General features: G+C 42.8%; 1 long non-coding RNA gene across 4 annotated transcripts in view; it reads right to left on the bottom strand.

Annotated features, from left to right (window-relative positions):
- The window catches only part of LOC102551006 (uncharacterized), a 36,253-nt gene extending 16,726 nt beyond the window's left edge, over positions 1 to 19,527 (bottom strand). The window contains exons 1-3 of one of the 4 annotated variants that reach the window (XR_010066482.1): positions 19,457 to 19,527; positions 17,288 to 17,510; positions 14,638 to 14,806 (exon numbers count right to left, since the gene is read on the bottom strand). This is a non-coding gene — a long non-coding RNA (uncharacterized LOC102551006). Of the gene's footprint in view, positions 1 to 14,637; positions 14,807 to 17,287 lie in introns of all 4 variants that reach the window. The other 3 variants (XR_010066480.1, XR_010066481.1, XR_353859.5) reach the window with 3 other exon arrangements.
- Positions 19,528 to 23,072: the final 3,545 nt, after the last annotated feature.

Consider the following 23,072-nt stretch of genomic DNA (forward strand, 5'->3'; position numbering starts at 1 on the left):
TTTCCTGATAACTAAGGATGTTGAACATTAGGTGTTTCCTGGCTGTTCTACATTCTTTGAGAATTCTTTGTTTAGCTCTGTACTCCATTTTTAATAGGGTTATTTGATTCTCTGGAATCTAACTTCTTGAGTTCTTTGTATATATTTGATATTAGCCCTCTATTGGATGTAGGATTAGTAAAGATCTTTTCACAATCTGATGGTTGCCGTTTTGTGCTAATGACAGTGTCCTTTGCCTTACAGAAGCTTTGCAATTTTATGAGGTCCCATTTGTCAATTCTTGATCTTAGAGCATAAGGCATTGATATTCTGTTCCAGAAATTTTCCCTCTGCCTCTGTGTTCAAAGCTCTTCCCCCACTTTCTCTTCTATTAGTTATAGTGTATCTGGTTTTATGTGGAGGTCAAAGATCCACTCAGACTTGAGCTTTGTACAAGGAGATAAGAATGAATTGGTTTGCATTCTACATGGTGACCTCAAGTTGAATCAGCACCATTTGTTGAAAATGTTCTTTTTTCCACTGGATGGTTTTAGCTTCTTTGTCAAAGATCAAGTGACCATAGTTGTGTGGATTCATTTCTGGGTCTTCAACTCTATTCCATTGATCTACCTGCCTGTCTTTGTACCAATAACTTTGTACAGTTTGTGTCAAGATTGCTCTGTAATCTGTAGTCAGGGATGATGATTCCCCCAGAGGGTCTTTTATTGTTGAGAAACGTTTTTTCTATCCTGAGTTTTTTATTATTCCAAATGAATTTGCAAATTGCTCTTTCTAGCACTATGAAGAATTGGATTGGAATTCTAATGGGGATTGCATTGAATCTGTAGATTGCTTTTGGCAAGGTGGCCATTTTTAAAATATTAATTCTGCCAATCCATGAGCATGGGAGGTGTTTTTATTTTCTGAGATCTTCTTCAATTTCTTTCTTCAGAGACTTGAAGTTCTTGTCATAAACAGATCTTTCACTGCTTGGTTAGAGTCACACTGAGGTATTTTATATTATTTGTGGCAACTGTAAAGGGTGTCATTTCCCTAACTTCTTTCTCAACCAGAGTTCTCTGGTGGAATTTTTGGGGTCACTTAGGTATACTATCATATCATCTAACAATAGTGATATTTTAAATTTTCCTTTCCAATTTGTATCCCTCTGACCTCATTTGTTGTTTAATTGCTCTGACTAGAACTTCAAGTACTATATTGAATTGGTAGGAAGAGAGTGGACAACTTTGTCAAGTCCCTGATTTTAGTGGGATTGCTTCAAGTTAACTTCATTTAGTTTGATGTTGGCTACTGGTTTGCTGCATACTGCATTTACTATGTTTAAGTATGGGCCTTGAATTCCTGATCTTTCCAAGACTTCTATCATGAAGGGTTGTTGAATTTTGTCAAATGCTTTCTCAGCATCCAATGAGATGATCATATGATTTTGTTTTTAGTCTGTTTATATAGGGGATTACGTTGATGGATTTCCATATATTGAACCATCCCTGCATCATTTTGATGAGGTCTTGGATTCAGTTTGCAAAAATTTTATTGTGCATTTGTGCATGGATACTCATAAGGGAAATTGGTCTGGAGTTCTCTTTCTTTGTAGGGCCTTTGTGTGGATTAGGTATAAGTGTAATTGTGGCTTCAAGGAACAAATTGGGTAGTGTTCCTTCTGTTTCTACTTTGTAGGATACTTTGAAGAGTGTTGGTATTAGGTCTTCTTTGAAGGTCTGATAGAATTCTGCACTACACCCATCTGATCCTGGGCTTTTTTGGACGGGAGACTTTTAATGACTGCTTCTATTTCTTTAGGAGTTATGGGACTGTTTAGATGTTTTATCTGATCCTGATTTAACTTTGGTACCTGGTATCTGTATAGAAAATTGTCCATTTCCTCCAAATTTTCCAGTTTTATTTAGTATAGGCTTTTGTAGTAGGCTCTGATGATTTTTTTTAATTTCCTCAGTTTCTGTTATGTCTCCCTTTTCATTTCTGATTTTGTTAATTTGGATCCTCTGTGTCCTCTGGTTAGTCTGGCTAAGGGTTTATCTATCTTATTGATTTTTCTCAAAGAACTGTTGTTGTATAATTATAAAAAATAAAAGACTGTCTTTTATTCCCCACTAGGTCCGTCACTGCAGTGCCCCAAGATAGCTGGTAGATATCTTGTCAGAAGCACACATCCCAATTCCCCGGCGGCCCAGTGTCTCTAGCCACTGCACACTTTCTTACACTTAAATCGCTACATGAAAGAACATACAACACAATAACCTTTGATTCAATTGATAAGATATAACTGCCCTTCTATATAAGTCCCGGTACACATCCATCCCTTAAGAACATTCATAACAACCTGTGAAGGTGCAGCGTGGAATCTTAATCTCCGCCTCCGTCCCACAACTACTCCGCAGTCTCCTCCTCTTCCTTCAAACTTCTCTCCCACCCACCCTTCCTTCTCGTCCAATGACAGGCCTCGTTCTATCTTGTACCTGCCTCACCTGTGACATCATCCCACATTTCACCCTTTTTGTCTAATTTAAAATTTTTTTCCTCTCAAATATAACCTGAGTACAGCCATTATCATTTTGTAATTAAAAGCATAAAATATATCTGACACCCAGTCCAACACTTTATCAGTTAAACAGAACATTTAGTTCTCCATTCCAGCTTAAGAAGGGCTTAAAATCTATGTTATATCCTGGCTAGCTTGTATACTATCTGATAACTAGCTAATAAAATATGTATTTTTGGAGTTAAACAGCCTGATAGACTATGAGACTATAATCAGTCTTCAACCCCGTCAGAAATCTGAGAATGACCAAATATCTATACACATCGGAAGCCTAACACGGCTTCCAGAACTGAGAGCTTGTAGAGACAAATCTCCACTAGCGCAGTCCCCGGTTAGCAGCTTTAACCTTCTGGCCCAAAATCAACCGACAGACTCTTACAACGCAGATTTTGAAGGGCTGATCACCCTGACTTGGCAGGGATTATCAGTCAACTATTCTGCATAATTTGTCCTTTTCTGGACAGTTTTAGTCTGCAGATGAAACAGACAGTTTTGTCCAGCGGCTGCCTAGTCCCAAAGTATTGTCTCACCTGGAGATAGAGATGTTCAAATTCTTCATTAAATCCACCAAAGGGGAACTGTTAGGAGAGATATGTCTCAACAAAAGACAAATAACTTTAAATCTCAAATTTTGTGGATTTCTGACATTTTTGAAAACCTATCTATATAAGGTAATCTGCACTGTTGTATTTATATTTTAAATATTATCTTGAAAGTATTCCCGCAAACTCAGAGCCATGAATTTGCTATTTGGCCCTTAACTCACAGGCGTAATCAACTCAGAAGTTTGTAATGACATCAATAGAAGGACTGGCTCTAAGCCTTGTACTTTTAAACTTTTTTGACAAATAAGTTCTATACCAAAGCAAAGATATGATTTTAGCTTAGTTACCAAATGAGATTATGGCTGTACAACTCAATCTAGCTAATTCCTCCCTGTTATATTACAACCATTTCTAAATTCCTCATAAAAACAACTTTAGAATAATCACTTTCAGTCCCCCAGAAGTCCAGGAAATTGGGGCTATGACTCCTCCATAACTTCTTCAAGCTGTACATGGGTGGTGAGATATCCTTGGGGGTAGGGGGTAGGAAGAATGAAACAAATGCTGTAGCCGGATGTGCTCCGACTGGACCCAGCTGAGAGCCCTTGAGACCAGGAATCCACATAGGCACACTCTGCAAAATACAACTCTCAGGACAAAAGTTTAGAATAGATATATCCTTTTGTTCTATTCTCCTGAATCTAGTTTTTCAGGCCGTCTATCTCTCTCAAATCTGATCAGTATGACTCTGTGAGAGCCTAATCACACTTTTTAAAAACACAAAGACAAAATCTTCCTCCCAAAATAGTGTTCCTTAGTCTGTAACCAGAAAAGCTTGTATCTTGCACTCTCTCCCAGAGTAATAATACTCAAATTCACACCCATTATGAAGATTAAACAATTTTTTAAAAAGGAAGTAAGCTAAACAATAGTGTTAAACAATGAGCCTGATAGGCTTTTGTACTCTGTGATAACAGGAAATGAACCCAGAATTCCCATGGAGACATTAAGAGAATCCGAGCTTCCTGTTGTGGTAAATATCAAAAATAACCACAAACCCTCACTAGTGGCATCAACAAGCCATATGGCCTTTAGCGGGGTAATTCATAACACAAACTAAATACCTTCTATCAATTCCAATATCAATAAGCAACATATCAAACCAGGACTTTAGCCCAAAATATATCCGTCTTTGGACAGTTATTGGAGCGAAAGTTATGGGGTCTTACCTGTGGGCTTAGGAGTGAGAGCACTCCTGGGAGAGCAGCTCTCTCTGGGAGGGATTTGGGTACAGAGGGCTGTGGGACATTCTTAGCTCCAGGCACAGATGGAGACTGTTGATGTATTTATTCTTAAGTAAATCAGTTGTACTTTAAGATACCTCTTTGAGGGAACTTATTTTCTTTGGTCCCAGGACAGTTTAACAACTAACTGCCATATGTCTGTAATTTCATTAGGACTTGAATGAGATAGCAAACTTAAATAATCAATTAAGGGGCTGGGGATTTAGCTCAGTGGTAGAGCGCTTACCTAGGAAGCGCAAGGCCCTGGGTTCGGTCCCCAGCTCCGAAAAAAAGAACCAAAAAAAAAATAATAATAATCAATTAAATCAAATAAATACAATTAAATTAATAATCAATTTTCAGAGGGGGAAAAAGGGAAGAAATCCATATAGTTACAGAGAGGCAAACACCTCCATATTAAGTCTCACATACAAGTACAAATGTGAAACAAAAGTGTCAAGTCATAGACACAGATGAACAGCTAGACACACAATCACATGAAATCAATAATTATCATAAATACAGGCAAAAACTAAAAGAACACAAAACATGATTATGTTAAATCCAACTGTACTCTTAGATATTTAAGATAAATTGAGTTGTTTTGTTTTGTTTTTAATTTATACAGAGATCTCTGTGCTTGTAGTGCCTAAAAGAGTAAAAGGAGAAAAAAGAAAAATTTGGAATATTCAATGTACTGGGACTGGCAAACTCACCTTGTTCTCATTCCCCTTGAAAAAGAATTCTATGATACTCATGGGGTTCCCCGTTCTGGCCTAGATTCATCTGTCCAGAGTTGTCATTTATTTAGTATTGGGCCTTCCTGTGACTTGGGTTGCTAAAATTTTCTAAGAATCCCTGGAAACTTTCTGCATGGACTTACAGTGCCTCTTTATCACAATTCTAAAAATACAGTCAAGTAGGAAGAACAGCTATGCAAATAAGAACCCAAGGATTTGAAATCCCCCTATTTGGGGTTCTTTGGATTGTTTTGTTTTGTTTTTGAAACTAGGTTTCACTAGGTAGCTTTGGTGGCTTGAATAAGAATGGACCCCATACACCCATATTTTGAATGATTAGTCACCAGGAAGTGACATTATTTGAAAGAATTAGGCCTCGTTGGAAGAAGTATGTCATTGAGGTTGAGGTTGGGGCTTCTAAAAACCCATTCTAAGTCTCTCACTTCCTGCTGCTGTGGATTCAGATGTAGAACTCTCAACTACTTCTCTAGCAGCATGTCTGCCTGTGTTGCCATGTTCCCCACCATGATGAGAATGGACTGAACCTCTGAAACTGCAAGCCAGCCCCAGTTAAATGCTGCCCTTTATATGAGCTCTGCAGTCATGGTGTCTCTTCACAACAATAGAACACTAAGACAGTAGCATTGCTTGGAACCTTCCTTTGTAGACCAAGCTGGCTTCAAACTCACAGAGATCCATCTGCCTTTGCCTCCAAGTGCTAAGATTGAAGACCGAGTTAAGATGAGCAGTTGACGTGAGAAAGAATAGACTCAGAGCTAGGAAGGTAACAGAATGCTTGGTTTGTATGAACAAGGCCCTGGGTTTGGTCCTCAGCACTACAAAAATAAACCCGAAGAAGAAAGGGACTGGAGAGATGGCTCAGTTATTAAGAGCACCAGCTGCTCTTCTGGTGGACCTGGCTTCAAATCACAGCACCCACATGGCAGCTAAGAATTGTCTGTAATTCCAGTTCCAGGGGATTTGACACCATTGGACACCAGTCAAGCATTTGGTGCACATATATGCAGTGGGGTAGGCCAAACTCTGTGTGTGTTTGTGTGTGTGTGTGTGTGTGTGTGTGTGTGTGTGTGTGTGTGTGTGTGTGTGTGTGTGTTTGTGTGTGTGTGTGTCCAAGACTGTTCCAAACAAAACAGAGCTTTGGAAATCCATAAAGATGCTGATAGAACCATTAAAGTGTCCAGAAACACACAGAAAAGCTGAGCCAACTGGAGCTCAGCCACTTGGCCATTGGTGGGGGTTGGGGGCATGTGGAATGGAAGTGGGACAGAAGCCCCACTCAAAAAGAAAGCCAAGTGACCCTGGTGAGAACCTCCCTTCAAGGGAGCCCACAGCATTCACAAGCCTCAGCTCCGGATGTGGATTTTGTGGGTCCTTACTAGAAAGGTCAAAAGTGTAGAGGACTCTGAATTGTCATTCTATGTATGACTCTGAGGGCAGCACCCAGACATTCTCTTTTAAAAAACTCATGTTATTTAAAAGTGAGTTACTCTGGGGCCTGAAAACAGGAAATAACAAGACAGAAAGCCTAAACTCAAACTGCCACAGCCCCACCATGAGAGACAGTACTAGAAACTGCCACAGCCCCATGAGAGACAGTACTAGAAACTGCCACAGCCCCATGAGAGACAGTACTAGAAGACAAACAGGAGGAACTAGAGGGATAAACCCTCTAGGCTGAGAAGTGCAGGTCACAAGAAGCTCTGCTCTTTAGTGACCAGGAGTCTACCTAGTCAACTGAGAGGAACTCAGAAGTTGCATAGCCCTAAGCCTGAGGTCAGCCAGTGGACCAACATCTGGCAAGGCACCACCTACCTGCCACTCACTGAAGAGTCTGAGAACTCTGAAGTGTCTCCTTCTAGCAAAGTGATTAATGCTTAAGACATCTTTAAAGAACAAGACAGTTCTCCTATATAGATCTTAGTGTTCCCACATTCTCAACACAGCTGCCAACTAGTACGGTAGCCACCTCACAGAGTATGATCTGAGGAGACCCACAACCCACCCACTCACAAACTGCAAAGCTAAGTAAGGTCAGCCGAGGCCTCTGGCTCTAAAGTGAAGATATCTGTAGTATACAAGGACAGTTGTCCAATGCTCAATCAAGAGCAGGATAAAGTCCAGCTCACACCCACTCCTATGCAATTAGCTGTCCCCAAGTTTTGAGGACCCAGAAAGAGAACACACTGATACTTTTTTAACAAGCCGGTATGTATGGCCATTCTGATTCTTGATAAGGTAGATTTCAAACCAAACTTAGTTAAGAGAAACAAAGAAGCAATACACAGTATTAAAGGGAATAGCTCATCAGGATGGTATAACAGCAGTGGGACCAAGAAGATGACTTAGCAGGTAAAATCGCAGGAAACTCATAAAAACCTGAGTTTGGATCATTTATACATGTGATATATATATATAGATATATATATATATATATATATATATATATATATATATATATCTCCTAGCATGGCCGTGTGTGTGTGTGTGTGTGTGTGTGTGTGTGTGTGTGTGTGCGCCCTTTTACCATTGCTGTGTGGAAATAGACAAGGGATTAGAGGGTTGCTGGGGCTTGCTGTCCACTTGCTTGGCTCCTAGTTCAGTGAGAGACCATGTCCCTCAGGGAATAAAGTAGAGAGTAAAAAGAAGACACCTGACATCCACTGTGGATTACACATATACAACAGGTAAGTGCATTTGTACACATATGTACATATACTATAACACACACATATGTGCATGCGCACACACATGCACATGATCACATGCACAAACACACATGCAAACACACACACACACAAACATACACACACAAGGCCGAGGGGACCCAAAAGAAATTCAACAATTGTAAGTATATATGTACAAAATGGTGGGGCTCCCAATCTGATAAAATTAACACAAATATCTATAAAAAAGAAATCAGATAGATCATGACACAATACCCAACTCTTATGTTTAGATATGACATCCAAACCAAAAAGAAGAAACTTTAAAGTTAAAAACTATAGCAGGTATCAAATAGATGTTAACAGACAACCACAGAATATCCGTTCAAATGATGTGGAAGACTCTTTGATCAGGACATGGGACAGCCTCTAAAGTAAATGGTGTGCTGGACTACAGAGCAAATATCAGCAAGTACAAAAGAGTCAAAATAACATGTTGGTTTTAAAAAAAAAATCTGGTCATAGTGGAATAAACCAGAAGTTGATAGCAAGGAAAAGGATTGAAATTGTACAAATAACTAGAGACTGAAATATATACTTTGGAATGACCCAGTGGATCACTGAAGAAATCAGGAAGGAAAAAAATTTAGAATTGAATTAAAATAGAGATTTATAAGAACTTGGGGATATAACTAAGGCTCTGCTAAGAGGCAAGTTCATGGGTATACGTACATATGTTTAAAATTCACATTTAAATAAATAACCTAATGATGAACCTCAAAGTCCTAAACTAAATAAATAAATAAATAAAAACAAAAATTAAAAAAAAGGGAGAAGAACATATCAAGTCCAAAACCAGGAAACAGCAAGAAAAAATAAAGATTAAAATTAAAATTGAATGTATAAAATGGAGACTACAAGAATAATACAAATGACCAATAAAACAAAGACTTGAATCTTTGAAAAAATAAACAAATCCCTAGACTAACAAAAAGTGAGAAAATTATCAAATTTGCAAATTTGACATGAAAGTTACAACTGATTCCAGTGAAACCCAAATGATTTTTAGGAAATACCTTTGGAAACACATTTTGAAACAGCAGGAAAGAAGGCAGCAATGGATGAGTTCCTTGACTATATGAACTTCTGAAATTAATTCAGGAATATAGAAACAGAAATGAAATTAACAATTAAAAACTCCCCCAACCAAAAAAAAAAAAAAAAGACTCAGAACTGAACAGATTTGATGCAAGATTCTGTCAAGCCTTCAGGAAAAACAAATGTCAATCCTCCTCCAACCAACCCTCAGAGTAAAAGGAAAAGCTCACTATCAAATTCACTGGATGAAGCCAGTATGCTCTGGTACCAAAACTAGATGATACAATCACCGGATGATACAAGCCCTAAGGAAATTAGAGAGCAGAGGAACATACCTCACTCTAAAAAGGATGAACTTATATCCAGCATAGTATTAAATGGAGAGAAATTGAAAAGCATCTGCTCTAAACATAGGAAGGAAGGAAGCATTTTCTCATGCAATACAAAGTTCAAAGTCACAGCTAAAGCACTGAAACCAGAACCTGTTCTTTGAAAAGAAACAGGATAGACAAACACTTAAACCAGTTAACTCAGAGAGAAAGGCTATCTAAAGTAATAAAATTAGAAATGAAGCGGGAGACGGTAACCAGAAACTCAGGAAATCATAAGTATGATAATGGTTTGTATATGCTCGGGCCAGAGAATGGCACTGTTAGAAGGTGTGGCCTTGTTGGGGTAGGTGTGTCACTGTGAGTGTTGGCTTTAAGACCCTCATCCTAGCTGTCTGGAAGTCAGCATTCTGCTAGCAGCCTTCACATGGAGATGTAGAACTCTCAGCTCCTCCTGCACCGTGCCTGCCTGGATGCTCCTGACTTGATGATAATGGACTGAATCTCTGAACCTGTAAGCCAGCCCCAATTAAATGTTGTTCTTAGAAGAGTTATCTTGGTCATGGTGTCTGTTCACAGCAGTAAAACCCTAACTAAGACAAGTACATACTTTAAAAACCTACATTCCATGAAATTGGAAAATATTTTTAAATGGATGACTTCCTGGGTGCATGTAGCATAGATGAAGGTTATTGACTCTTGACCAGCAGGAAATGCAACCTAGATATCAAGGTAAAGAGGTTTCTCCCCCTCCCGTGCCCCCTTAAATATTCTTTCTATTCTAATTCAAGTGCACAATACAAGGGGTTGGTAGCACTTCGGGCCTGTAATCTTGGCACTGGGTGGGGGGGGAGGGGTATCGTAGGAAGACCACTGTATGTTCAAGGCCAGTCTGAGCTACTATGAAGATCAAGCTATGTCCTGCTCTAAGTTTCTCTCGACTGCACAGACAGTAGCTTTCTACCCGTGCCTTGCCCTGAGTAAGTCCATTTTAAAAGCAGCAGTTGGCTTCACTTTGAAGGCAAGCATAGAGCCATGGTGACCTTCAATCTTCCTTGTGCATGTAGATACCTGTCCAGCATGAACCATGATACACACTTTGGAAAACAATGTGTTCATCGTGCAAGTAAAAGGGTGCAACCTGGGAACCTATGCCGAAGGTTGGGAATACATGGGCTCATGGTCATATTAAAACCATGCCAGAGAGACCAGTTCATGAGAACTTATGGGCGCAAACAGCTCAAGAGCTTCACATGGACCCCCATAACCAAGAACCTAACACCACCATGGTGACAACAATGGCAGTCCCATCAACCTGTTCTTAACTATCCAGTCCAAGGGCCAACAGGCAGGGTCCTCTCGGCGTGGTCCAAATGCTTAATGCAGCACGCTTGAGTTACCGTACTGCCATCTGTCTGTCATTTTCATAGACCAATTCACACCTCTCTCAATGATCCAGCATCTCTCAACCCAACCTGACCCTATGGGTGACCAAGCCATCTCAGTCAATGGGTTCTCCAGGCAGGGAGGGAGGATTAAAAAGAAAAAGACAATTTGAAAAGACCATAGCATGACCGCAGCCAGTGCTGAGGCTGAAGCGGGTTTGTTCCCAGTCTACTTCTATACCATTTTAAATACATGCAAATAATAAGGTCAATCCTAGGTCAAGGAACAAACAGGGCAATAATCAAAGTCCCGTGATCACTGTTTCTAGGGGCTTATCAGGATGACCAAGATAAAAGGAATGCCACACATTCCTTTCTGAGTTTAAGTTGAGCTTTTTATTAGCCCAAATGTAAATATTCTTCCTAGCCTCTTTCCTGTCCTAGCCCAAAGTCAAATTCCTGCTGAACCTAATGATGTGTTCTAGCCCAATGTCAACTTTGCCAAGTTTCTAGTCCCAAAAGCTTTCCACATATGAGCCTCTCGCAAGTCTCCAAACTAGGTTCCTAGATACCTTCCCTGGCTACTGCAATGACTGCTGACTCCAGTAGGGCGTCTTTGAACTCTGGTCTTTAAAAAACAAATTGCAACTATTTCGTGACACAAAGACCCATTTACATCTTCACACGGTGATTTGAAAGTTAACATTAGTAAGGAGACATTCTATTTGTTGGGTATTTTTCATATGTATTTAATGTTCCTTAGGACTGGCGTTACAGACTATCATGAGCCACCATGTTGGTGCTGGAAATGGAACCTGTGTCCTCTATAAGAGCAGTTATGACTGCTTTTAACCAGTCTTCCCAGCCCTATCTGGTGACAGTGTTAGCTTTTAGGTTGAGAGAGGTTAGCCATCTACTAAGTTAGTATGTTTGAAAAGGTTTTGCCCCACAGCCATAAGGATGTTAGATCAGACATAGATAGGCAATGAATTAAGGGAGCCAAAGATAGGTAGCTCGAGATAATTTTGTTTTGGAACTGCAGCATCACAATTCTCCATACCACAAGGCTCTAGTCTTTTAGAATATTTAACAGACGTGTGGTGGAAGGTCCCTTCTAAGAAGAAGGGAACCTTTAATTCACAGTCACAAAAAAAATTTAAAGGAAAGAAGTAAAAGAGATCAATAAATAAATGTGGCTTCATTGTCCACAACTGTAACTTTACACTGTCTGTGTTGTGTCACAAGTGTGTCTGAAGTTCTAGACAAACTCCAGCAGCTGACTTTTATGAAAACGTTGGACATAACATTTGGTGTTGATGGTTACTTGTCCTAAGAGCAAGCCACTGTTCCCTTCTTGGATGTTCTGAATTCCGTCTCTGGGTTAGATTAGGATTCATACTTTGCCATCATCTTGGCACTTCACAGATTTTCTTTTCGCTCCAATGTACTCGTCTGACCTGCGCCTTGCCTGAGATACCCTTTAGAAAGCAGTTTGCTGTGGAGGGGCCTGCCTGTGATAAGAGCAACCAGGAGGCTGAGGCAGGAGGATCTAGTCTGTGATTAGTCTGAGCTACATAGCCAGGTCCTGTCTCAAAAGCAACCAAACACAGAGAAGCAGCCGCCCACACCTCCACCATGTGCTTGTCAGGAACACAGCTTTCGTGTTCCCTTCGTATGTATGTAAGTGCACATCTGTACGCCTGTGTGACAGCCAGAGGACAACCTCGGCAGCCATTTCCCGTGTTCCAGTACCTTGTTTTTGAGATAAGTTCTCTCATTAGCCTGGAACTTGGCAACGAGGCTAGGCTGTCTGGCCATGAAGACCAGAATTCCACCCTCTCTGCTCCTCAGTCCTGAGGTTACACGTGTGTCACCACTTTGGGCTTGAGAGACAAGATCTTGGGTTGAGATTCCATTTTACGAAACTTAACCTGAAGTTGAACTCGAGTTAACCAACAAGCCAGCATCTCCAGGTTACTCTCTCTAACGCACTTCACTTCCCGACAACCACCAATCAGGAGGAAAGCAGAAGTTACGTTCATGATTTGGCTCCCAAAACAGCCAACTATTTTAAAGCGCAACAAAATTCCACAGTAACCCCCCACCCCAAATCAGGTGTGTGTGTGTGTGTGCAGCTGAGACCCGGAGTCTTCACCCTCCAGTGCTACTGTGTCAAAGATGGTGGTGTGGCCCAAACTTGAGCTTGAATAATGAGACCCTAGTGCAATCACACTGGAGTGGGCTCCTTGGTGGGCTTTGGGGGCTCTCAAACGAGGCACAGTAGACTCTGTTAATGAGAGTTCTGGAGCTATTTCCTGGATTGTAGATGTTGTTCTCCTTAAAGGATATTGTTGAGACCCTCTCCTCAGCTCTTCAGACTACTGACCCCATCTTTCTGCCCGTATGCCTATGTCTGCTCTGCCTGTCAATGCATAATTGCTCAAAGCTGTGAAATTAGAACATCGCTCTGGACTGGCCTGGCTGTTATCATCTGAAGATGCCTGGGAAACATGCTACACACCATGCTGGTATACAAAGATACTGAAGGCCAGACTCCTCCTCTCTCACCTCAAGGCAGAACAATCACTGTACCTCCAACTCTAGGACCTATAGAACCACACTGAGTAGAGAACATCTCTGCTAAGATTCTTCCTCTAGCCTGCCCGGCTCCTTCCTTAAGCCCTTCTAAAAAGTCACCCTCACTCAATCGTCTGTGCAGGAAATCCCATCTATGACTCCATTTTAGGAACCAAACCCAAGGCACTCCATGTTCAGCATTATCATAGGCTGGAATGAGGGAGTGGGTTTTTTTTTCCCCCCTCTCAAGATTCAGTGCTAGAATATATTCTCCAAGCAACTCAACTGTTTGTATCGAATTAATTCTCTCTGTCTCTCTGTCTCTCTCTCTCCCAATCCCTCTCTCCCTCCACTCCTCCCCCATTCAAGCTGGCTCCAAACTCTCAATGAATATGAAAATAACCTTGAACTTTTGATCTACCTCCCATGTGCCAGTACTGCAGGTGTAAGTGTCATTACATGCAGGAAATCGAGCCTTGGTGTTCAGGCTCATAACCAACTGAATTACATCCCTTCGAGGACTCTGTCAGCAGAAGGCATCTTTCTTTTCTTTTCCTCAGTTCCCATGAGTATCAGAAGGAAGTTCTCAACTCAGCTCTTTTGGATTTCTGCGTGACTTTATGCTCAACTTTTTTTTTTCCTTTTTTCTTTTTTTCGGAGCTGGGGACCGAACCCAGGGCCTTGCACTGGCTAGGCAAGCGCTCTACCACTGAGCTAAATCCCCAACCCTATGCTTAACTTTTTCCCTGTGCTTTTATTCTCAGCACCTTTGCAAACAAATTAGGCAGCCACCATGTTTTGAACTGCATGAAATGTCAACGAACTTTGGCAGAAGACATGGTTGGAGTGCTAACTCTTGCCCTGAGGACTGTATCAAGCATTGGTGTTTGAGGCCTGCCAGGCTGTAAATCTGTCTTTTGCAGTGACAGCATTTCCAATCACCCTTCTGGGTTCCAGTGTCTGGGTGTAGGTCACTTGGCTCAGATGCACTGACTTCATTCTCCTAGTGAGGGATGGAGCCTGGCCTAGTCAACACAAAATCAAAGCATCATAGTCCCCAAGTTGCCAATGGATGGGATAACAGGAATACAATGAAACCATAAGGTTAGATTTGGGAGTTCCTATAAATTAGGCAGAAAATAACACCTCCACCCCCTCACTCATATTTTGAATGCTTAATTCCCCAGATAGCTAGTGTTGCTATTTCAAAGGGTTATGGAACCTTTAGTTAGGGCCTAACTGAAAGAAATAGGTCACTAGAAGGGCCAGGGAAGGGGTTAAAGGTTATAGTGTGCTCCCTGTTTCCAGCTAGCGCTCTGCTTCTACTGTGCTTGAGGACTTCTGTCTTGTGTTCCCGATGCCACAACAGAGGGGCTCTGCCACACGTTTCTGCTACAAAGAGCCCTTGAAACTGTGAGGCAAACCAGTCTTCCTACCTGAGGTGGCTCCTGCCATCTACTCTAGTCAGAGTGGAGCACGGGTGACTAAGGAGACTGTTTTTATGCAGCTTCTTCCAACATCTGGGAAGATGTTCACAGTGCCACGCTGAAAGCTACACGTGCACTCTTCTGTCTTGTAACACAGTAGACAGGCTGAAGGCTGCTCCTTGGGAAAATAGAAATACCGTTTTTACTGGTCAGGTCTGCGTCAACTTGACACGGGTAGAGTCACAGTAGGAAACCTCAGGGGAGGAAACACCTCTACCAGACTGGCTTGCAAGTAAACCCATGGGGCATTCTTAATTAATGATGAGGCAGACCCCGGCCCACTATGGGCAGTGTCACCCCTGGGCAGGGGGTCCAGGAGTGTATAAGAAAGCAGTCTGGGTGTTTTCAAACGAGATAGAAAGGGGATGAATCTGGGTAGGAGGTGAGGTGGGGAGAAACTAAGAGGGAACTGTGTGGGTGGCACAGGGGACATATACTATATGAAATATAATGACTATAATGTGAGTATGTCAGGATGCATTATACGGAAAGTCTATTTTAAATAAAGAAAAATGCTACCACCATGGAGGATTTTAGTAGTTATTGAATTCTCATTTGCTTTTGTTCCTTTTTAAATTTCAAATAAATTACTCGCTTTAAAAAAGAGAAGAAGAAGAAGAAGAAGAAGAAGAAGAAGAAGAAGAAGAAGAAGAAGAAGAAGAAGAAGAAGAAGAAGAAGAAGAAGAAGAAGAAGAAGCAAGCAAGCAAGCAAATAAGCAGGCAGAGCAAGCCTCTGGGGAGAAAGCCAAAAAGCCACATTCTTCCATAGTTCATGCTGTGCTTCCTGCCTCTAGGTTCCTGCCTTGAGTTCCTACCCTGACTTCACTTGATGGTATGTTGTGACCGGCCAAATTAACCTTTTCCTCCTCCAGTTGATCTTTATCGGTGTTTAATTACAGCATTACAAAGCAGAATGGAACCCAGTTATAATTAATTTATATCATCCAAACTCTAGCAGTAGTCTTCAGGGAGAAGACTCACCACAGACAATGGGTTAGGAGTGAGAACCTAGGACAAATGACACAGTGCACATCTCAGAGAAGAGGAGACTAAGTCACCATCTGTGGAGGACCAGCCTCCGCTTGGAGAGGGATTCTGAGGAAGGGGTGTTTGGGAGCAGCAAGAAGAGTGACTCAAAGTTAATCGTGGGTACAAGCTGGCAGTCTGCAGTCTGCTCGAGATTGCTCCCTAGACTGATGTCTGTAGATAGCTCTTGGCTCTTCATTCTGCTCGAGATAGCTCCTTGCTAGAGATAGCTTTCTGCTCAAGACAGTTCTTCACGCTAAATAAACATCCCAAACTCATGAGCTTTCCATCCAAAGACAGAAACGCTGCTAGAAAAAAAATTCTTGAATTTTCTAGAAAAAAATTTTTTTCTAAAAGAGTTCTGTTCACTCCCTATGGTTCTTCCAACCCAAATCAGAAATCCTGTTAGAAAATATTCTAAAAGAGTTGTTTTTACTCCCCAGAGATCTCCTGGACTCTGAATATCGTGGAGTCGTTAACCTTGGCAGAGAGAACATTCCTTGAAAGGAGGAACACGTAAATGCATGCATTATTATACAAGCAAGCCTTACATCCACAGCAACTGTCAACACTTGTGGAAGCCCACTCCCTGCTGGCTCTATTCCAGGGGTGGGAACCATGTCACTCTGTTCCTTGCTGGGCCATGCAGGACTTGGCAACCATCAACTGTAAGTAGAAGGGTTAACTAAGGGTATGGGGAAGGCAGCACGAATGCACGTGCAAGGCTCTGTTTTGATTCCTGATATCACAGGGAGGAGGGGGAATGACTGCTGCATAGAGTTTCAGTGTGTGACACAATTTCCAACTAACATCCTGAGAAGCCTACGAACTGTGATTTGTGTCTTGTGGTTGTTTTGTTTTATTATCTGTTCACAAGTCTTTGCTTTCTGGTTTTTTTTCCCCCTCTCCTCTGGTTTTGCTTATTTATTTGAGACAGAGTCTCAGGGGCCCCAGGCTGACTCTGAATGTCTCTGAGCCTCCTGCCTTCACCTCCCATGAGCTAGGACTATAGTGAGTGTCACTTTGCTGACTCCCTCAGGCTCTAACAGCCTAAGAAATAGAATTGAACACTTTAGAATTTTTACCAGGTTATTTTTAAAAAGGTCTCATAGGTTTATTGTTTAAGTGTTTGTTCCTAAAGTACAGTGGCTTGGATTTGGATTTCAGAATTAGTACTAACTAATCCCACGCCCTCATGAAAGTTGCACAGCCTTAGGATTCCGTGACTGATGAGGTGGAACAAGGCTCAGTCAGTGGTTAAGAGTACTAGGTATTCTTCTGAGAGTTTAATCCCCAACACACACATGGCAGCTCACAATATAACAGGACTGGGTGCCGTCTTCTCTACGCACATGGATATGTAGCCAAAACCCCCACACACATTAAATAAATAAACCTTTTAAGCAAAACAAAGATTTTATGATTGAAAAGTAAAGGTTACTACGGTTCCTCTTTCACAGCATTAAATGAATGAGTGTACCCAGAGCACAAAGAACAACGTTCAGCACATAGTAACTGATCAACAAATGATAACTTAACATCCATTGATTAACCTGAGGGTAGCAGTACATACCTACAATCGCAGCACTCACGAGGCTGAGATGGGAGGATTAGGTATTCTAGACAAGCTTGAGAGATATGACCACAGTCTGTGTCAAAAATAAAATTTCATGGATACGGAGAGATGGCTCAATGGTTAGAAACCCCGCCCTTCCAGACGTCCCAAGTTCAATTCCCAGCAAGCACATGGTAGTTCAGAATCTGATAATGGAATCCGATGCCCTGCTATGGTGATCCTGAAGATGGAGCACATGAACACGTAAAATGACTAAACCTTTAAATAAGTAAACAAATATTCATTTAAAAACAAGCGTTAGCAAACTCCACGTTGGCTTAAGGAAATGATAACAATTCCATCCATGTGAGGAACTGGCAACTCAACTAGCTTCAGGGGCTATAACCATGCCTGTGGCACTGGGTGTCTCCCTTCGCCTTAGCTTAAGTCCTCAGTCTTGGGCACGCTTTTCTCCATTGTCTCGGCACCTGCAAGCTCACTTTCTATAGCTGAGTGAGAGCATTCACGGTTTGTCTTCCTTGCAGCTCAAAGCAAAACCTCGGGTATCATTCCTAGAACAGTATCATTCCTGTCTGCTTACCACCACAGAGATCATGGACTAATCCTCCAAACCAGCAGTTTTCAGCCCGTGGGTTGCAACCCTTAGTGGGGCAGACGTCAAACAACCGTTTCACGGGGATTGCCTAAGACTATTAGAAAACACATCAGGCCTCCTCGGCTTACGTGCGCATCCCCCAAGTCCATCAGTGTGGTCCGTGTGGTGGTGTGAATGAGGCTGGCCACCCCCCATAGGCTCATACATTGAATGCTTGCTCCCTAGTTAGTGGAACTGCTTGGAAAGGATTGGAAGGTGTGGCATTTTGGAGTGGGTGTGGCCTTGATGGAGCACATGTGTCACCGAGGATGAGCTTTGAGGTTTCGAAACCCACACCAGGCTCAGTCTCTGTCGTCTCCCTCCATCTCTGCCTGCTGGTGCAAATCAGGATGTAAAGCCCTCAGCTGTGGCTCCAGTATCATTCCTGTCTGCTTACCACCACAGAGATCATGGACTAATCCTCCAAACCAGCAGTTTTCAGCCCGTGGGTTGCAACCCTTAGTGGGGCAGACATCAAACAACCGTTTCACAGGGATTGCCTAAGACTATTAGAAAACACAGATAGCTATATTACGACCTATTCATAAGAGCAGGAAATTACAGTTCTGAAGTAGCAATGAGAATAATGGTATGCTTGGAAGTCACCACCACATGAGGAACTGTATTAAAGGAAGGTGGAGAAACCGCTGTACTAAACTGTGAGCAAGCTCTCAATTAAATGCTTTCTTTTATAAGAGTCGCCTTGATCGTGTTGTCCCTTCGCAGCCAAAGGGCAGTAGCTAAGATAGCCAGAGAAAATGAATCCAATGCTTAGGTTAGCTAGCCCTAAGCCTCTCATAAAATCCTGGAATAGATATATTCCATCCAGATACATGCGCAGTAAGGGCAGTTTCAGTGAAGAAGGCATGAGTTCTGTCACCAGAAGGGAATAGATTTTAGATAAAGCTACACATGTTAATCTATCGTTGACTATGATGCCATGTGTGGGACAGTGAAAGACCCTGGTTCCCAGCTGAGGATGTTTGAAATTCCGGAGACCCCGAGGGATGGTAGGCGTTTAACCTGACTCCTAGGAAACCAGGCTAGTCACTATCCGCAGCCCTCCATAGATTTGTGACCACCAGTCACGTAAGGGCAATGCCCCAAGCCCCTTAACAGGTAGAGGACCTGACCACAAGTCACATAGACTCAAGACAGATCGCCATTATATTGAGGTATCTAAAGGCCTGGAGGCTTAGCCAATGAATTTCCCTTCCCAGACACTCCTCCCTGTAAACAGTACTTAATCTCAGGCCCACTCTGAGAAGTAGGTAGGGTACGGCTTTACTCATCCATTTTCCGCCATGACAATAAACGCCTGGAAACCATGGACTGCCTCTTTTCATCAGGATCCGCCTTGGGCAGCCACAGAGAAGGCCTTGGCCTACAGAGCCGGCCGCAGTCTAATCTCCCGAAGAAAGCCTCCCTGAGCTTCCAGCAGCTACCGCCAAGCTCAGGCCCACTGCGGACTAGCCAACCCCCCCCACCCCACCCCCGCCTCCGAGGGACCAGCCGGAGCACCCCCTCTTTACCCCCTCAGCCCGGAACTAGATCCAACCCCACAGCCCCCACTCCATTTTCAGCTCTTCCTCGGCATTCCAACGGCGCCTGGATGCCCAAGAACCTGAGAACCCATCTCCCACTACCCACAGCCGGACACCAGACCAGGGGCATAGACAAGCGATCAGTCAACTTCCCGCTGCCTCTCCGAGCAGCCCGAGCCCTGTGACAGAGCAGACGTGGGACCCCACAGTTAATCCTACAGCCATGGTTCTTTCTTTAAAACATTTTATTTTAAATTTTGTTTATGTGTCAACGGGCGAGATACGTGTATGTGAATACAAATAATGTCTATGGAGTCCAGAAAAAGGTGTTAAATACCTTCGAGCTGGAGTTACAGGCTGATTTAAGTGCTGGGAACTAAACTCAGGTCCTCTTCAGAACATGCTCTTGACTGTTGAGCCCTTTCTCCAGCCCCATAACTTGGTTCTTAAATGGCCCCCAAGAGCTTGTTGAAGGCTTGGTCTCAAGTTTAACAGTCTTCACAGGTGGAGCTTGGGGAAAATATTAGGGTCTTGGGGCTCTGACCCTGGATTTATCACTTATAGGCCTAATGGGAGGTGGTTGGAAACTTTAGGATGCGGAGTCTGAAGAAGTTGGTGCTTATGCATGTGCCCCTGAAGAATGTTCTTTGCCCCCCCCCCACTTCCATTATCTGCCCTCCCCTCTTCTGCATCCTGGCTGTCATGATGTACACAACTTTACACTTCTGTATCTTTGTCCTATAGTCCTCTGGGTCAGGGCTCAAAAAAAAAAAAAAAAAGCTCGTAGCTCCGTGACTATGGATGGCAATATTGCAATATTGATCCAAGATCAATCTTTCCTTCTGTAGGCTGATTTGCCCAAGAATGTTGTCACAGCCGTGGAAAGCTTACAAATGCGGTGGGTGCCTCTTTCTTGAGAAATATTAGGAGATCAAGGATTTACTTGTCTCCACTCGATGGTGCTTCCTTGTGTATGAAGTGTACAGCTTGGTGCTGAGGCCGATGTGGGTTAGGTCATCTGGGTCCTTATCACTATGAGAAGGGTGTCATACCACACCGTGAGAAGGAATCAGGATGAGACTAGAGAATGCAGGGGGCTGACACCTACCACTCCGAGATAGAAGTGTGATCTTGGCAGAGATGAGCATCCTTCACTGAAACCATCTAAAGAGACTGACAGTATCCAAAATGGGGTTGGAATAGACATCTCTCATTACTTTTGAGGATTTGGACTGCACACGGGTATTGTTGGAGAATCAAGCCTTTCTCCCAAGTTTCCCAAATGTAGAGGGTACATCTTTTAAACAATAAATGTGAAGTATTTTCCTCACAGTGAAATGATTCATTGAAATTACAAGAGTTTGGAGGAGGGAGGTATGATTTTGTTTTGAGGCACCTTCTCACATTGTATCCCCAGCTGGCCTGGAATGCACTATATAGCCCGAGATGGCCTAGAACTCACTATCCTGCCTCAGCACCTCCACTGTAGGGGTGATGGGCATGAGCCACCAAATCCCAGATACAATTACAGTGATAATTAAGGTCTTTTTCTTTCTGCTAGCGCCCAGACTGCTGGCTGGGGCTCTACCTGAAGGCAGGCTCTGCAGCTGTCTCCCATGGGGATTCTGAGTCAGTCATAGATGGCATCTGTCAGGAACCAGGGCAAATTTCAAGGATATTAAAAACGAGCTGACAGTGCCTACAATCTGAAGGTATTTATGGTTGCTGAGGCTGAAGTAATAGCAGACCCTAAGGGATTATGGGTAGAGCCTTGTCATGCTGGCAGCTTGTCTCTGCTGATTAATAGGATGCTTTGACAGAGCAGGAGCTTAATCTTTTCCACACTGACCTGGTACCCATAACTCACCTTCTGGTTTTAATAGGAAAGTCAGGCACCTTGGTAGGACAGGGTGAAGGTGAGACAGTGCTTCCCCCAGCTCAGTATTGGAACAGACAGACCAGGATAAAACTAAGAATGTTCGCTCTCGCCTCCAAGGCTGGTCATGACTCATGATTTCCACAGGCTTGCAAGGAAAGATCACTGAGCATAAGAAAATAGCAAAAGTAAGCGGACCTTAAAGGAAATAAACTGTAGGAGGACAGGGCAAAGGACAGCACCACAAACTGAATATATTTGGGGCTGTGCTTGGTTGGTGATGAGCCCTGCAGACCCAGACTGAATAATCCAAAGACCCATGATCTAGGCATTAATCTGTGGATGGGACACTGTTGGGGCATAGGCTGAACATCAGAGGTGACATGTGATTCATAGGCCTGTGAATATACAGCTCCACCAATGTCTAGAGTATACTATTGCTTTTTCAAACTAAGTAAGTTTTCTTTACTGATTGCCCAGGACTGTTGGATTTCAGGCCTGGGATTGAATCTAAAGTTGTTTTGTGCTATGTGCATGTTCTGCTACAAATGTGCGCTCCTTCTGAGTCCTACATTTTTCTTCACTTTTGTGCGTGACAGCATACATGTTTGAGTGAAGAACCATGTGTGCTGCTGGTAGGTGAGTATGTGTGTGCACATATGCTTACGGAGGTGAGAGGTGAGAGGTTGGGTGTCCTCTTCAGTCACACTCTACCACTCTCACTGAGTTTACCAGTTACTGTTAAGAAGCCCTGGGGGACCATCCTGTCTCCAGACTCCCAGCAGCTGGGTTTACTGAGAGGAAAGGGGGGAAAAGGAAGGTGAAGGGGAAAGAATGGGAAGGGAAGGGAGGAGAGAGGAGGGGATAGAAGGGATATTGGTCAGTGATATATATATATATATATATATATATATATATATATATATATATATATATATATATACACACACACATACATACATATGATTTGCTAGAATGTCTTACAGGCTGTGGTTCAGCACGTAAAATGATGGCTGTCTACCAACAGAAAATCCAAGAATCAAGTAGTTGCTCAGTCCAAGAGAGTTGACTGTCTCAGCTGGTCTTCAGTATATGCCAGAATCCCAAAGTAGGCACTAACACCAGTGAAGGAATGAACATACTAGCAAGAGAGACAGCAATGAGGCAAAGAGAGCAAGCTTCCTTACTTCATCGCCTTTATACTGGCTGTCAGTAGAAGGTTAGACTTAGGTCATTGTGGTGGTTTGCATATGCTTGGCACATGGGAAGTGGCATTATTAGCAGTTATGACCTTGTCGAAGGAAGTAAGGCAGCCGCAATGAAATGTTTGTCTTTATAAAAGTTGCCTTGGTTACTTCCAGTTTCTGCCTGTGTCCGGAACTGAACCTGTACCAGAGTTCTCTGTACCCAGATCCCACAGGGAAAAAGCTGGTCTCCCAGAAGTGTAGACACACCCAAGAACACAGGCGAGACCGCCATTTCTGCTCACATTCCTGGCCCAAGCGGAACCCTGAGGGAGCCCTCTGGACAGAAGAACCGAGGAGCACTCTGGGGCAGGATTCTTCCAGGTTCTGCCTGCACCCAGAGCTGACCCTGTGCCACAGCTCTCTGTAGCCTGATCTAGTGGAAAGAGAGCTGGTCTCCCAGTAGTGCTGACACACAGGCTTACAGGAGGGTTAAGCTACTGTCAGAGACAGCAAGACCAGCTAAGACCAGAGATAACCAGAG

Source organism: Rattus norvegicus, chromosome 5 (assembly GCF_036323735.1).
Source record: "Rattus norvegicus strain BN/NHsdMcwi chromosome 5, GRCr8, whole genome shotgun sequence".
NCBI lineage: Eukaryota > Metazoa > Chordata > Mammalia > Rodentia > Muridae > Rattus > Rattus norvegicus.